This window comes from Nerophis lumbriciformis, linkage group LG08, assembly GCF_033978685.3.
Source record: "Nerophis lumbriciformis linkage group LG08, RoL_Nlum_v2.1, whole genome shotgun sequence".
Taxonomy (NCBI): domain Eukaryota; kingdom Metazoa; phylum Chordata; class Actinopteri; order Syngnathiformes; family Syngnathidae; genus Nerophis; species Nerophis lumbriciformis.
In genome coordinates, this window is record NC_084555.2 from 56,822,968 (window position 1) to 56,837,641 (window position 14,674).

At 39.1% G+C, this 14,674-nt stretch overlaps 1 protein-coding gene across 1 annotated transcript in view; it reads right to left on the bottom strand.

Moving 5' to 3' along the window:
- fndc3ba (fibronectin type III domain containing 3Ba) overlaps nucleotides 1–3,630 on the bottom strand; it is a 200,357-nt gene extending 196,727 nt beyond the window's left edge. The window contains exon 1 of the mRNA XM_061969219.1: nucleotides 3,493–3,630. The gene's annotated coding sequence lies outside the window, so the exon portion shown is untranslated. The remainder of the gene's footprint in view (nucleotides 1–3,492) is intronic.
- Nucleotides 3,631–14,674: the final 11,044 nt, after the last annotated feature.

The window sequence follows — 14,674 nt, forward strand, 5'->3', positions numbered from 1 at the left end:
ATTTTAAGAGCTTATTGTTAATTGTTCAATGTGATTTTACAATTGTTTTGACATTGTTTGCATAGATAGCTGAGGGGATTATAATCAGAAAAAGGCTACATTTGAAATAAAAAGATTGACATTTATTATATTCGTATCCTGCTCCTTATTGTCAATAGGGCATAAATATATGACTATTTATTGATGTTGATCAATATAAAACACTTATACACTTTTCTGCCATATTGCCCAGCCCTGCGTTGTCATGTGAGATACAATCTTCAAAAACATACAATTGAATTCCAAACTAAAATTTGACTTGTGTTATGTCCATTTTTTTTTTCCTGAGAGAACTCTCCTGAAGGAATCAATAAAGTACATCTATCTATCTAACCAATCATCTATCTATAATATCTATCCATCTAACCAATCATCTATCTATCTATCTATCTATCTATCTAACCAATCATTGAGCTGTAATATATATCCATCTAACCAATCATCTATCTATAATATCTATCTATCTAACCAATCATCTATCTATAATATCTATCTATCTATCTAACCAATCATCTATCTATACAGTATATCTATCTATAATATCTATCCATCTATCTATCTAACCAATCAAACTACTACAAAAAACAGACACCATGACATCAAAGAAATATGAAGAAATAAGCAAACATAAACACACACGCTAACGTTAGCTGTGCTCGCTGCAATATTACACTCTGCAGTCTCCATTTTGCTGCTGCCCTCAGTCTCTTCTTGGATAAAAATAAGTCTTCTGCTCCAAGTGTTCTTTTGAAAAAAAATATTACTTTTAGTAGTAAATACTCATTTGCTTCTTTTGTTACAACTATACCCTTAGTCTCTTCTTGGATAAAATATTTCTTCTTAGTGGTAAATACTCACTTGCTTGTGTTGTTACGACTATGCCCTCATTCTCTACTTGGATAAAATATTTATTTTAATAGATTTGCTTCTGTTGTTACGACTATGCCCTCAGTTCTTTCTTGGAAATTTTTTTTTTTTTTTTGTACTAAATACTCATTTGCTTCTGTTGTTACGACTATACCCTCAGTCTCCTCTTGGATAAAATATTTACATTAGTAGTAAATACTGATTTCCTTCTGTTGTTACGACTATACCCTCTAGAGATGCGCGGTTTGCGGGCACAACCGCGGAGTCCGCGGATTATCCGCGGATCGGGCGGATGAAATTTAAAAAAATTAGATTTTATCCGCGGGTCGGGTCGGGCGGTTGAAAAAAATAAAAAATAGATTTTAAATAGATTCAGGCGGGTGGCAGTTAAATATATATACATAGTTAAATGTTGTTACCCACATACGAAAAACGAGCAGGCACCTGCAGCATATGCCACAACAGAAGAAAAAAAAAGAAAAGAGATGGACACTTTTACGGAGCGGAGAAGGGACGCCTCGCCGGGGTCCGGGACCGAGGCCCCTTCCCCCGAGAGGGCCCCACCGGGAGCCGTAGCTGAGGTGATCTGCGAGAAGGGCCCGACGCACGTCCAGGGTCACCACCGCGCCCACCGCACCGACACCCCGCCTCGTCCGCCTTCGCCGCGGCCGGCGTCACGCGCAGCAGGTAAGCAGCTTACCTGCCCGCCACCCCCGTGGCCGGGGGCTCGTAACAGGGGTCACTCCGCGCGCTCCGCCCGCGCAGCTTACCTGCCCGCCACCCCTGTTGCCGGGGGCGCGTAACAGGGGTCACTCCGCGCGCAGTGCGCTCACGAAAGGGGTGGGGCTCACCCTGGTTGATATAGACAGCATGACGGTGGCCATGGAAGTCGGAACCCGCTAAGGAGTGTGTACCAACCCACCTGCCGAATCAACTAGCCCTGAAAATGGATGGCGCTGGAGCCTCGGGACCATACCCGGCCGTCGCCGGCAGCGAGACGCGCTTGGAGGTGCGCTCAGCGTGGCTCCCATATGATTGCGCACTGGTGTGCGTCTGGGCCGTGACAGCGTGGCACGCGAATGTCTGTGCTGCATTGGATCAGTCTCCTTTCTTTAACAGGCAAAAGCTTTATAACCTCACTAATGCCTTGCATCGTCTATATTAGATATATAAAAACGGGCGGGTGCGGGCGGATGCGGTTCTGATCAAATGTTACATCGGGTGGATGGCGGATGGTTGACGACTTTCTGATGCGGTTGCGGATGAAATAATTGCCTATCCGCGCATCTCTAATACCCTCAGTCTCCTCTTGGATAAAATATTTATTTTAGTAGTAAATACTGATTTCCTTCTGTTGTTACAACTATATCCACTTGTCTATTATTGCTTCTTGGGCTGTTTGTTACGGCTCTGCCCTCAGTCTCCTTGTGGATAACACACGTACATGTTGTAAATGACAGGAGGAGACATATTCACCTTCATTGTCTCATTTTAGTTTTTTTTCTTGCTACTCTGTCTCCCCTTGGATACAAATATGTCATGTTAGCATATCTTTTGCTAGCATACATTTGCTGCGGCTTGCTAAAGTAAAAGATGCTAACTTTTCTAACCCCCCCAAAAAGAAAGGAAGAAGGAAAGAAAAGTGAATAATCAGAGCCATGGTTCAAATGATTGTGACGTTACATCATCATTAGCAGCCTTCAAGTCAGCTATCAGGCAACAAAAAAACAAAAAAAGTTTAGGCCACATCAGCTTTCCACCCAAGGAATGTCATCTGACGTCACGTATTTGGGATCACATTTCTACTTCTCCTCTTTTTTTTTTTTCCTTCTCCCACTGACAAAAGTAGACTTGTGTGATATTTCTCTTCTCCAACGTACCCCCTGGATCCAGAGTCCAGGGGGGGGGGCATACTGTACATACTTTCTATGCGTTTGTGGACGTCAATGACGTCATCGCTGTCTTATTTTCATGCTGTTGTACGTTTTCTCTCTTCTTCCTTTTGCATGAAAGTGGGAAGAAAAGATGTTGCTGCACAAACAGACACGTAGTCGTTTCTGGGGGAGAGAGAGAGAGAGAGAGAGAGAGAGAGAGAGAGAGAGAGAGAGAGTGGCTGGAAGGAATGCTAGGATCTGCTGGAGTGAGACTCCCCCCCCCCCCCTCGCATTAAACTTGTTGTGTACCTTCTAGAAACGTCTTCCATTGCCATTAATACAAACATCAAATGTAATAATGTTACATCGGATCGAATGGAATAAATCCAGGAGTGATTTTTTTTTGACGAAACATGTCCGCCATAAGAAGATATAATAACTGTTTAGTGCCATCCAAAAAAGTAGAAAGTGAGCAAATGACGTCCTTGTCGCTTTCCAATGGAGCTAAAAAGGCCGAAGAGTCAAGTGAAAAAAGCAGAAAAGGCCGAAGTGAAAAAAGGGAGTCGAAGCAACTTTTTTCCTCCTAAAGTGGCTCAGACTGCCGGCGTCAGCTCACGCGCACGCGCACACGCACGCGCGCGCGCGCACAGTTTATATATAAAAAGTTTTCCCCAACATGGACGCCATTAGAAAGAAGCAGAAAAAGACTGACCTCGCTGCGAATGTTGAGACGGACAAGTTTGTTCTTCTTCTTCTTGTACTTGAGATGTTATTCCCAGGCTCGGAGTGTGAGTTGTTGTAGTTGTAGATGTAGTCGTCCTGCTCCTCCTGCTCGCCTCTTTGCTGGCGCGGCGCGACGCGGACTGAGCAGCTCCGCCATGTCAATCAAAAGCACGCACATGGAGGTCCACGCCCCGCCCACTTTTAATACTTGCTTCTACCGTAATAGCCCCAAGTGTGGCGCAGCGCAAAACTGCCACTTGCTTGCTTAGAATGTGGCGTTTATTCATCCAGACGCTCCTTTCGCGGTTATGGAGGTTTTGAAGGAAAATGCAAGCGATTAGATAAATAAAATGAAAATATAACAAAAAGTTGCCAATCATGAAGTGGCGTTTGTCCGAGTAGCCCTGAATGCAGCTCTGCTTTAAGGTCCTAAAACCAGAGGTGGGTAGTAACGCGCTACATTTACTCCGTTACATCTACTTGAGTAACTTTTGGGATAAATTGTACTTCTAAGAGTAGTTTTAATGCAACATACTTTTACTTTTACTTAAGTATATTTATAGAGAAGGAACGCTACTTTTACTCCGCTACTTTTATCTACATTCAGCTCGCTACTCGCTACTAATTTTTATCCATCTGTTAATGCACGCTTTGTTTGTTTTGGTCTGTCAGACAGACCTTCAAAGTGCCTGCCTTACTGGTGACGTTTCACTTCGTTCCACCAATCAGATGCAGTCACTGGTGACGTTGGACCAATCAAACAGAGCCAGGTGGTCACATGACCTGACTTAAACAAGTGTAAAAACTTATTGGGGTGTTACCATTTAGTGGTCAATTGTACGGAATGTGTACTGTACTGTGCAATCTACTAATAAAAGTTTCAATCAATCAATCAAAAGTCTGAAGGAAAAAAGATACTTTTTTATTTCAACCGTACATCCCGTCAAAAGCCTAAAGACTGACTGCACATGAGGACGTTCCTGTCTTCACAATAAAAGTGCCGCGCCATCGCGCCTGCGCTTTCAAAACAAGAGTCTCCGAAAGCCAGCGCAAACAAGCTAGCAAGCTACGGAGTTTGACGCCAATGTATTTCTTGTAAAGTGTATAAAAACGAATATGGAAGCTGGACAAATAAGATGCCAAAAACCCACCACTTTCATGTGGTATTAGACAGAAAGGAGAAACTTTTCTTCTCCATTTGAAAACGTGGACGTTATCATCACTACTGTCTGATTACAATCAATGCAAGTCATCAGAATCAGGTAATACACCAACTTATATTCTTGTCTTCATGAAAGAAAGGAATCTATATGTTAAACATGCATGTATATTCATTAAAACACCTTTAACATGTAAACAAAAACAGCTAAATAAATACATATAAATTATATACTGTATATATCAATGTATGTGTATATATATATATATATATATATATATATGTATGTGTATATATATATATATATATATATATATATATATATATATATATATATATGTGTGTGTGTATGTTACTCATCAGTTACTCAGTACTTGAGTAGTTTTTTCACAACATACTTTTTACTTTTACTCAAGTAAATATTTGGGTGACTACTCCTTACTTTTACTTGAGTAATAAATCCCTAAAGTAACAGTACTCTTACTTGAGTACAATTTCTGGCTACTCTACCCACCTCTGCCTAAAACACATACAGTATATAGGTGTCCAAATACATTTGCGGCCCGCAGATATTCATTCTAAAAATACTATTACAAAAAAAAAAAAAAAAAAAAAAAAAAAAAAATGAAATACAAGAGCAAACACGTAAAATGTAAGGAGGGAAAAATTGCAATGTTAACTCTAATAAACAAAGCACCCCTGCAGGCTGTTTTTTTCTTCTTTAAAAGTGTCATTGCTAAAAAAAATATGAATGTATCAAAATCAATGTTGTTATGAATTATTGACTTACGGCGTGGCGCAGTGGAAGAATGGCCGTGCGCGACCCGAGGGTCCCTGGTTCAATCCCCACCTAGTACCAACCTCGTCATGTCCGTTGTGTCCTGAGCAAGACACTTCACCCTTGCTCCTGATGGCTGCTGGTTAGCGCCTTGCATGGCAGCTCCCTCCATCAGTGTGTGAATGTGTGTGTGAATGGGTAAATGTGGAAGTAGTGTCAAAGCGCTTTGAGTACCTTGAAGGTAGAAAAGCGCTATACAAGTATCAATCAATCAATCAATGTTTATTTATATAGCCCTAAATCACAAGTGTCTCAAAGGGCTGCACAAGCCACAACGACATCCTCGGTACAAAGCCCACATAAGTATATTAGTGCGACCCCCCCCACCCCTTTTAAGGGGACGGGCAATATGCGCATTCGTATAGTTAGGAGGAGATGCCTCATTTAGCGCAAAAAAATCGTCTGGTTTGAGCCAGGTTTCGCTAAGACCAATGACGTTAAGATTGTTGTCTCTAATGACCTCATTAACTAATAACGTTTTGGGAGACAATGATCTTATGTTTAATAAGCCCATATTATAAGTATTGGGCTGTTTTGACGAGTTTTTGTTTAAATTATCCGTAGTAGCAATATTAATAATGTTGCGTTTATTATACGTAGTGCACTTTAAATAGTTTCGACCATATCTAGGAATTGATACGACGGGAATTTTCAGATTGTTTGCTTGATGCTGCGATCGATTGAACGCATCATGTTTTGCCACCTCAGTAGAATGCATATCTACCCCGGACACATTCACAACAGAAAACACATTATGTGAGTTGTGTGTTATTCTAAGAAAATTGCTATGCGTACAGGAATTATCCAGCCTGGTGCTGGCTAGTTCTAGCCTAACTGACTCCTCACCCGGACTAGCAGGCTCTGTAATTGCCTGTGACCGGGCTTGCTCTAGTGTAGTTAGTCAAATGTGACTTAAACAGTAGTCTATGTTTTTAGACAGGATGATGGCGCCTTCCTGGTTAGGGTGAAGGCCGTCTCTCATCAGCAAGCCTGGTTTGCCCCAGAAAGAGGGCCAATTATCAATAAACGTTAGTCCCTGTTGTCTACAGAAGCTAGCCAGCCACTTGTTAAGCGAGACTAAGCTTCTATATCTCTCATCATTTTGGGTCAGATTTTTTTTTATATCATTGCTCAAAAAATAATATTGAATTAAAACAAATGGTGTTATGAATTATTGATCTTTTTAAGGCTCCAGTTAATTCACATATACGACTTAAAACACATTTTATTGCAGGTTTTCTTAAACAAAATAGACAAAAAAATGAAAACTTCATAATGAATGATAGAGCTGAAGTTGATTGAGATATTTAAGCATGGAATAAAACAATGTATATATAGCTGTGAATGATTTTGAACATATTTCTGACTAAGACCCTTCCAGGTTGCTGGGGCCACACTTGTGGGGAGCCTAAAGATGAAAGAAAATCAATATATTATATTAGTTTAGAAAATGAAAAATATCAAAATGTCCCCCACATGCTTTGATTTTGCAGTGTGCGGCCTTCAGTAGAAAACGTTTATAATACAGTAATGTTGTCCTCAGTTAACATTCTACAACACATTAAGACTTTTATTTTATGTTCCAAACTCAAGTCGACTTTTGTATTTAGTATTTGTTCTTTTTTGGAATGTGTCATTTTACTTGACAATAATACAGAGTATATAATACAGTGAATGCAAGGGGTCGTCAGCCATGTTTTTTCCTTACTATCGACTGGAAGTTGGATATTTCCCAGCAGTCCTGAATGCAGCGCCCACATACAGTACTGCATAACTATGCTGTGTTCAGTTAATATTTCACTAAAAATGTGAAGATTATTTTTCTGTTTCAAACAAATTACCTTTACTCGGGTTAGTGTAATTTTTTTTCTTATTTCTTATTATTTTTCTGTTTCAAACAAATTACCTTTACTCGGGTTAGTGTAATTTTTGTGAATATTCATACCAAAAATCTGTACTTGTACTTTCACTTGGTTATACTCTATTCATGTGCTACTATATATATATATATATATATATATATATATATATATATATATATATATATATATATATATATATATATATATATACACTCGTGTGCGTGTGTGTGTACATATATTAATATAATGGGTATTTAAATAATGTTATGGGTATATAATTAATAGAATTTGATATTAACAGCATGTGAAAGTTTGACTCCTACTTTGTTTGCTTCTGTGACGACCTTCTTTTAAAGTTTTGTAATGAATCAGAAATATCAAGCAGCTAAAATGAGCAAAACATGGACACGTGTGGAGAAAGAGTTTTAAATTGTTCCCATCATGCACTAATTGGGTGTCATTTTGAAATTGTTTATGATGTTTAGACGTTTTTCATAATATCCACAAAGTTCAGTAAGAAGATTGTGTTATGTGTGACCATGTGTGGTGACCTTTATATTAGTTGCATTTTTTGGTTGCACCATGACTAGGTAAGGTGGTTCGGATTGTGTCATATGACCAAATGCTGTGCTATTGTATCAGAGTACATTCAAGAGTCATTGACCTGATTTACTCACATTTTCCACGAAATGGCAGCAATCCGTAGCGTTCAGAGACGGCTTAAGTTTTTTGTTGCACCATGACTAGGGAAGGTTGTTCGGATTGTGTCATATGTCTAAATGCTGTGCTATTTTTTCAGAGTACATTCAAGGGTCATTGGCCTGATTTACTCACCATGTCCACAATTCATAGCATTCAGAGACCGCTTAATTATTTTGCTGCACCAAGACTATGGAAGGTTGTTCGGATTTTGTCATATGACTAAATGCCGTGCTACTTTTTCAGAAATACTCTCTGTGATGAGGTGGCGACTTGTCCAGGGTGTACGCCGCCTTCCGCCCGAATGCAGCTGAGATAGGCTCCAGCACCCCTCGCGACCCCGAAAAGGGACAAGCGGTAGAAAATGAATGGATGGACTTTCAAGGGTCATTGTCCATAAGATAGCAGCAATGTGTAGCATTCAGAGACAGCTTCATTATTTTGTTGCACCATGACTAGGGAAGGTTGTTCGGATGGTGTCATGTGACTAAATGCTGGGCTATTTTTTCAGAGTACATTCAAGGGGCCTTGACCTGATTTACTCACATTATCCACAAGGTGGCAGCAATTTGTAGCATTCATGGACCGCTTAATATATAAGATTCATTTGAAAGCACTCTGCATTGTGATGCTTTATTGAACTCATGTCTCGTGGGCCTAAACAGCGACGCTAGCATATGTAGCTTTCTGATTAGATTTGGCAGCAGGTGTGAATACTAATCACTAACCAGAGGCAGTGGTCAAGTTACTGCATGTAAGGCACAACACAGGAAAAAGAACCTAAAATAGGAGCGCCAAAGGGGAAACAAACACCAGACACAGGAAAACAACCACAAACCTGAAACAAGACATGACAGACTGGAGAAAATCACATTTCAACCAAATAAACAAGCAAACGTTTGGAAAATGTAGAAAAAAGTCCAAATTTGAAGACAAAAAGGAGTAATGTTGATAAGGACAACTGAAACTAACACAAAGATTGGTGTACTTCTTATTAATTTAAACGTATACAAATATCCAAATAGCATGCATATCTCTTTGAAGTATTTCAAAGCATACTTGATTCCACATGTGCCACCTTTTCCTTTTTTGCAGAACAGAGCAAAAACAGTAACTAGTAACTATGGAGTGACATTTCTGCCAAAACTCCGCAAACACAAAAAAATATTTTTACTTAAGCGCAACAATGTTTGTGGGGAAATAAAACATTTTCTTCAATTAAAAACAATTTGCAAGTATAAAAACAAATGGGTTTTTTTCAATTAAAAAAATGATTGACAAGTAAAAAACATTTTTGGAAAGTAAAAAACGAATCGTAGGTATAAAAAAACATTTTTTCTGTTAAAAAAAAAACTATTTTCTTCAACTTTTGTCAGTAATATTCCACCCTGAGCGATCCACACACTTTATCTGCACCATGACTAGGAAAGGTTGTTCGGATTGTGTCATGTGACTAAATGCAGTGCACAAATAAGTACATTTAAGGGTCATTGACCTGATTTGCTCACATTGTCCACAAGATGGCAGCAACTCGTAGCATCCAGAAACCGCTTAATCCAATATAAGATTCATTTGAAAGCACTCTGAATTGCAATATTTGATTGAACTCATGTCTCGTGGGCCGAATTGAAGACGCTAGCGGGTTTGGACACACCCCTGCTTTAGTAGATGCAGTTAACATTTAATACAAAATATATACACACACACACACGCTTGCACTCAGAACACCTGTAATTAGCACTCCACGACGACAGGTGGTGCTGCTGAGTCAATTTAAGGAAGTCAGAGCTTCTGTTATTTGCGCATGGTGCCGTCCGCCAAAAGCTCTTTGACTGCCTTGAATTGACTCAGCAGCACCACCTGTTGTTGTAGAGTGCTAATTACGGGTGCTCTCAATGTAAGTGTGGAGAATCGCACTGGATGGAATTTTACTGCCAAAAGTTTTAACTTGAAGAAAATTGTTTTTATACTTTTTTACCTGCAGAAAATGTATGGTTTTTTTTACTTGCAAATTGTTTTTTTAATTGTGGAAAATCCTTTTTTTCCCAGCCCCCTGCGACCTGGAATGGGAATAAAAACATTTGTTTGTGGAGTTTTGGCAGCAATTTGACTCCATATTACTGTAAGGACTCGGCATGTCCGCCAAATAGACTCATTGTTGGCGTGTCCGCCAAATAGACTCGTTGTTGGCGTGTCTGCCAAATAGACCCGTTGGCCTTCGCTGGAAGACTTTTGTCTTCTGGCAAACACCAGCACACATTCCAGTGGCTGCGCCTGCCTTGTGATTCTGAGGGAAGAAGAAGAAGACGAGGGCGAGGGCTCAAAGAAGGTTGAAATAAAAAGTGGTGGTCAGGAAGTGGAATAAATGCTACTTGACTGAAAAGTCCTAATCAGCTGCTCAGAGAAAAGCACAGTCAGCGATTACTTAAGTTCATCATCATGTTGGTTAGCTGCTAATATGCTAGGTAGCCTGCTAGATCAACCAGCAGGCTTAAGTCAAAAGTTGTTATCACTAACTAGTAGGTTTGAGGCTAGGGTGTGGACCGGGACAGGGGTGTCAAAGTCATTTGAGGTGGGGGGCCACATGGAGAAAGATCTACTCCCAAGTGGGGAGGACTGGTAAAATCACGGCACGATAACTTCAAAATAAAGACAACTTCAGATTGTTTTCTTTGTTTAAAAATAGAACAAGCACATTCTGAAAATGTACAAATCATAATGTTGTTGGTTTTTTTTACACTTACATGTTGCATTTAATAGTATTATATCTTTATTTGTCATTATTTATGTTACGGCTCAGGCTCCTGCCAACGCCGCTCATCCGTCTGTGCGCGCCTCGGGACACGCCCACGGGTGCGCACATCCAGGGACGCGCCGCGCGTGTCCCCGCCCTGCAATCAATCACCGGCAATCATCACACCTGAAACTGATGAGGGCGAGCTGGTTAAAAGACCAGTGGACCCTAGGATCAGCGCAAGAACTTAGTTTTTCTCATGGTGTACCTACCCTTCGTCACCTGGAAAGTGAGCTGTGCATCTCACTTTTTCCCTGGATCTCCCTCTGGACTCTGACTGCCTCCTTCGTTCCTCGACCTCTTGCTCGCCCCTGGATTCTGACGTCTCTCTCTGCCCCCGGATCATCTGCCTGCCCCCTGGACTTCCTCGTATCTCGTTCAACACGTTGGTAACACTCACTTCAGTTCAATTCTACACATAGTCTTACACCACACACACTCTTGTATTTTAGTCACACACTCCATATCTATAGTTTAGTTGTATTGTTTATTATTATTATATATATTTATTATATATAATAAATAAATTGTACATACTGCCCCCTGGTGTCTCTGAGCCGTCACCTCCCCTCAGTAAACACAACAATTTATACTTTCTGAATAAATGATGTGATAATGTTCATCAGTCAACTCATTGGTCTTCATTTTTCAATCTATTAAGATAAAAAAATCAATTTACAGGATGTTATTTATGTGGTTTGCTCATTTCCCTGGACTGGTGCACGAACATCATGTGCTTTATTTGTTGTATGTAGCATCATCTACACAGATACAAAGAATTGCCATTGCGACATCTAGTGGACACATTCAGAACAACAGTTTCTTTCATTCCAAAATTTCGGCTCATTTTTATACTTAGCAAAGTCATCCCGCGGGCCAGATAAAACCTGTATAAAACTGTGTTTTGCCCAGGTGTGGCCTAAGAGGGTAGTCAGCATGTTGTTTGCTAGATAAACAGAACAGTACGTTGCAATTTGGCGGAACCTCGCCCTCACCTGTCAAAAGGTCATTAGGTCACTTTAAATCACTGCTTTGATATTTTCTTTGTTACGCCCCCCTAAGGAAGAAAATATATATTATCATTTGTCAAACAAATTGTTATAAGTACACCTCTGCAAAACATTGTATCCTTATTAACATTAAAGAAAAGAAAAAAGCAAGAGATATAGATCAACCTACAACAAAGAATAACTTTATTAACATTGTGTTTTAGTCTGTATCAGGAATTATTTCAAGTGCATCAATTTGCCTGAAAGGAAGACAAAAAAGGTCCTTGTTTAAAGAACACATCCTGGGATTTTTTTTTTCCAATCATGAATGCCTCCCTGAGAAAAACATTTGAGCAACACACTTTTACAAATCTTACTCTTCCACATTTTTGAGGACCCTAAAATGTTAGACTAGATTTAACATAAACATAGGAGGTCTATTTTTTGATTCAGAAAGATGATTTATTGATGTCAAAGGAATACGTGGCTGGGGGACTTCATGAGGTTGCTTAAAACAGCACAACATGTCGTTGTTAGGCTGCAACTAATCATTGTTTTCATAGTCCATTAGTCCACTAATCAGATAATAAAGAGTTCACTTACATATTGGGTTGTTGGGCTGCAACTAATGATTGTTTTGATAGTCCATTAGTCGACTAATCGGATAATAAAGAGTACACATGACATGGGTAACTTACACATCTGTGAAAGCACCATTAATGCTGAAAGGTACATACAGCTTTTGGAGCAACATATGTTGCCATCCAAGCAACGTTACCATGGACGCCCCTGCTTATTTCAGCAAGACAATGCCAAGCCACGTGTTCATCGGGAGGGATGAGACGTGACAAGAGTCAGACTTTGTCCAAGTAAACCTGGTTAGCTTCTTGGATCTGGTTACCATGGTAACAGACCAAGTTACCATGGAAATGTGTCATTCTTACCCTGCTTTGTGGAAGAATCAGCCTAAAGTTTGATGATTGCAGAGTTAATGAGGAGCCACGTTCATCCTGGATGACACAAAAGTCAACCATGACAGATGGAAAATAAACTCTGAAGATGGAATGTTCTTATTCGCCTTCTTGGAAACTGTGTGTGTGTGTGTGTGTGTGTGTGTGTGTGTTGACATCAGCGAGTTGCTGACAACATTGTCTTTGTGTGTGTGTTCTTGTCTTTCTACCCTTCTTGAGACACGAAGAAGGAAACGTATCTTCCATATGAGGAGGTGTGAACAAGTGATGAGATAAATCAAGAACATTGCATCTAATAGAGAAGGTCTCATTTGTGGTGACATCCATCATCATGAGGGTGGTCCCAAAAAGGAGGGATATCTCAAATTGATTGTGTGTCGCTTTTAAAAGTGCTCCCCCTCTGGTCAACATATGAAATAACAAGTGTGTGTAAGAAATCTAAATGGGCCAAAATTAATTAAGAAAAAAAAAAAAAGTATATAGACATATTGTAATAACCTGAAGTAAATAATGAAGATTAAAAACCAATTCCAAAAAAAAAAAGAAACAAAGAAGCTAAAAGCTTACCTTTTTTATATGTGCATAGTATGTATATGTTATTAATGTTGTAAATACACATCTTTATGTATCTAGAAAGGCTGGTCCTAAAGAGGTAGGCATTTTTATTGGAGGTCTCAAGAAGGCAACAAATACAAGAATGTGTGTGTGTGTGTGTGTGTGTGTGTGTGTGTGTGTGACCTATGAAGCTCTCTTAGTCAGAAACATTTTTTTATTGAAACATGTTTGTTTCAGACAAAAGCAGTGGATGCCAGATAAGAGAGAAATAAAGAAAACATGCTCTTACAGTCAGCATTACATTGGCATAAATAAAAGCCCGGTCACCTCCCGTCACAGTCATTTCAAAATAAAAGCCCTACTGTAAATGAACAAATAGGCCTCTTTAGTGACGACGACGAGAGTCCGAGTGATTGTCAGTAAGGCAGGTCAGCCCATTTAAACACACACACACACACACACACACACACACACATGCACTCGCACATCATAATTTAATTGACCCCCCTTACACGCCACACAGTGGCAGCGCAATACAAAGCGTCATAAAAAAATCCTGTACAATTTGGTGTTATTGTCATAATAATGATCTTTCAAATTAAAAGACAGCCAGGCACATTTACAGCGGCTGTGTCACACACACACAAAAAAAGTACTCCTGTAGGATTTCCATACACACACAAACCAATTAAGAGGTCAGGAGAAGACCCCAATTAATATTCCTTTTGTTTTGTAAATATGACTTGTTTTGATCATTTCTACTGCTCTGAAATGTATTTACAGCTTGTTCACACGTCCTAGAAGTCACTGGACCAACAATATGATGATTGATTATTTGTGTGTTTGGAAGAATGTCACCAACAATATGATGATTGACACATTGGTTTTCATTTGGTGACTGTGCTAACTTAGCATTATGTTCAAATGTACTGTTAGCACTTTAGCGCACACAGCTATGCTAACTCTTGTCACGCTCCCCATTGTTGTTCGTCATTTATGACACATATGACATATGTATATAAATACATATGTATACATATATGTATATACTGTATATATGTATACATATATGTATATAAATACATGTGTATAAGTATATAAATATGTATGTATACATATATGTATATACATACATATGTATACATATATGTATATACTGTATATATGTATACATATATGTATATAAATACATGTGTATACGTATATGTATTTAAATACATATATGTATATAAGTAAATATGTATATATATATATATAGTATATATATATATATATACACATATATGTATATAAATACATATGTA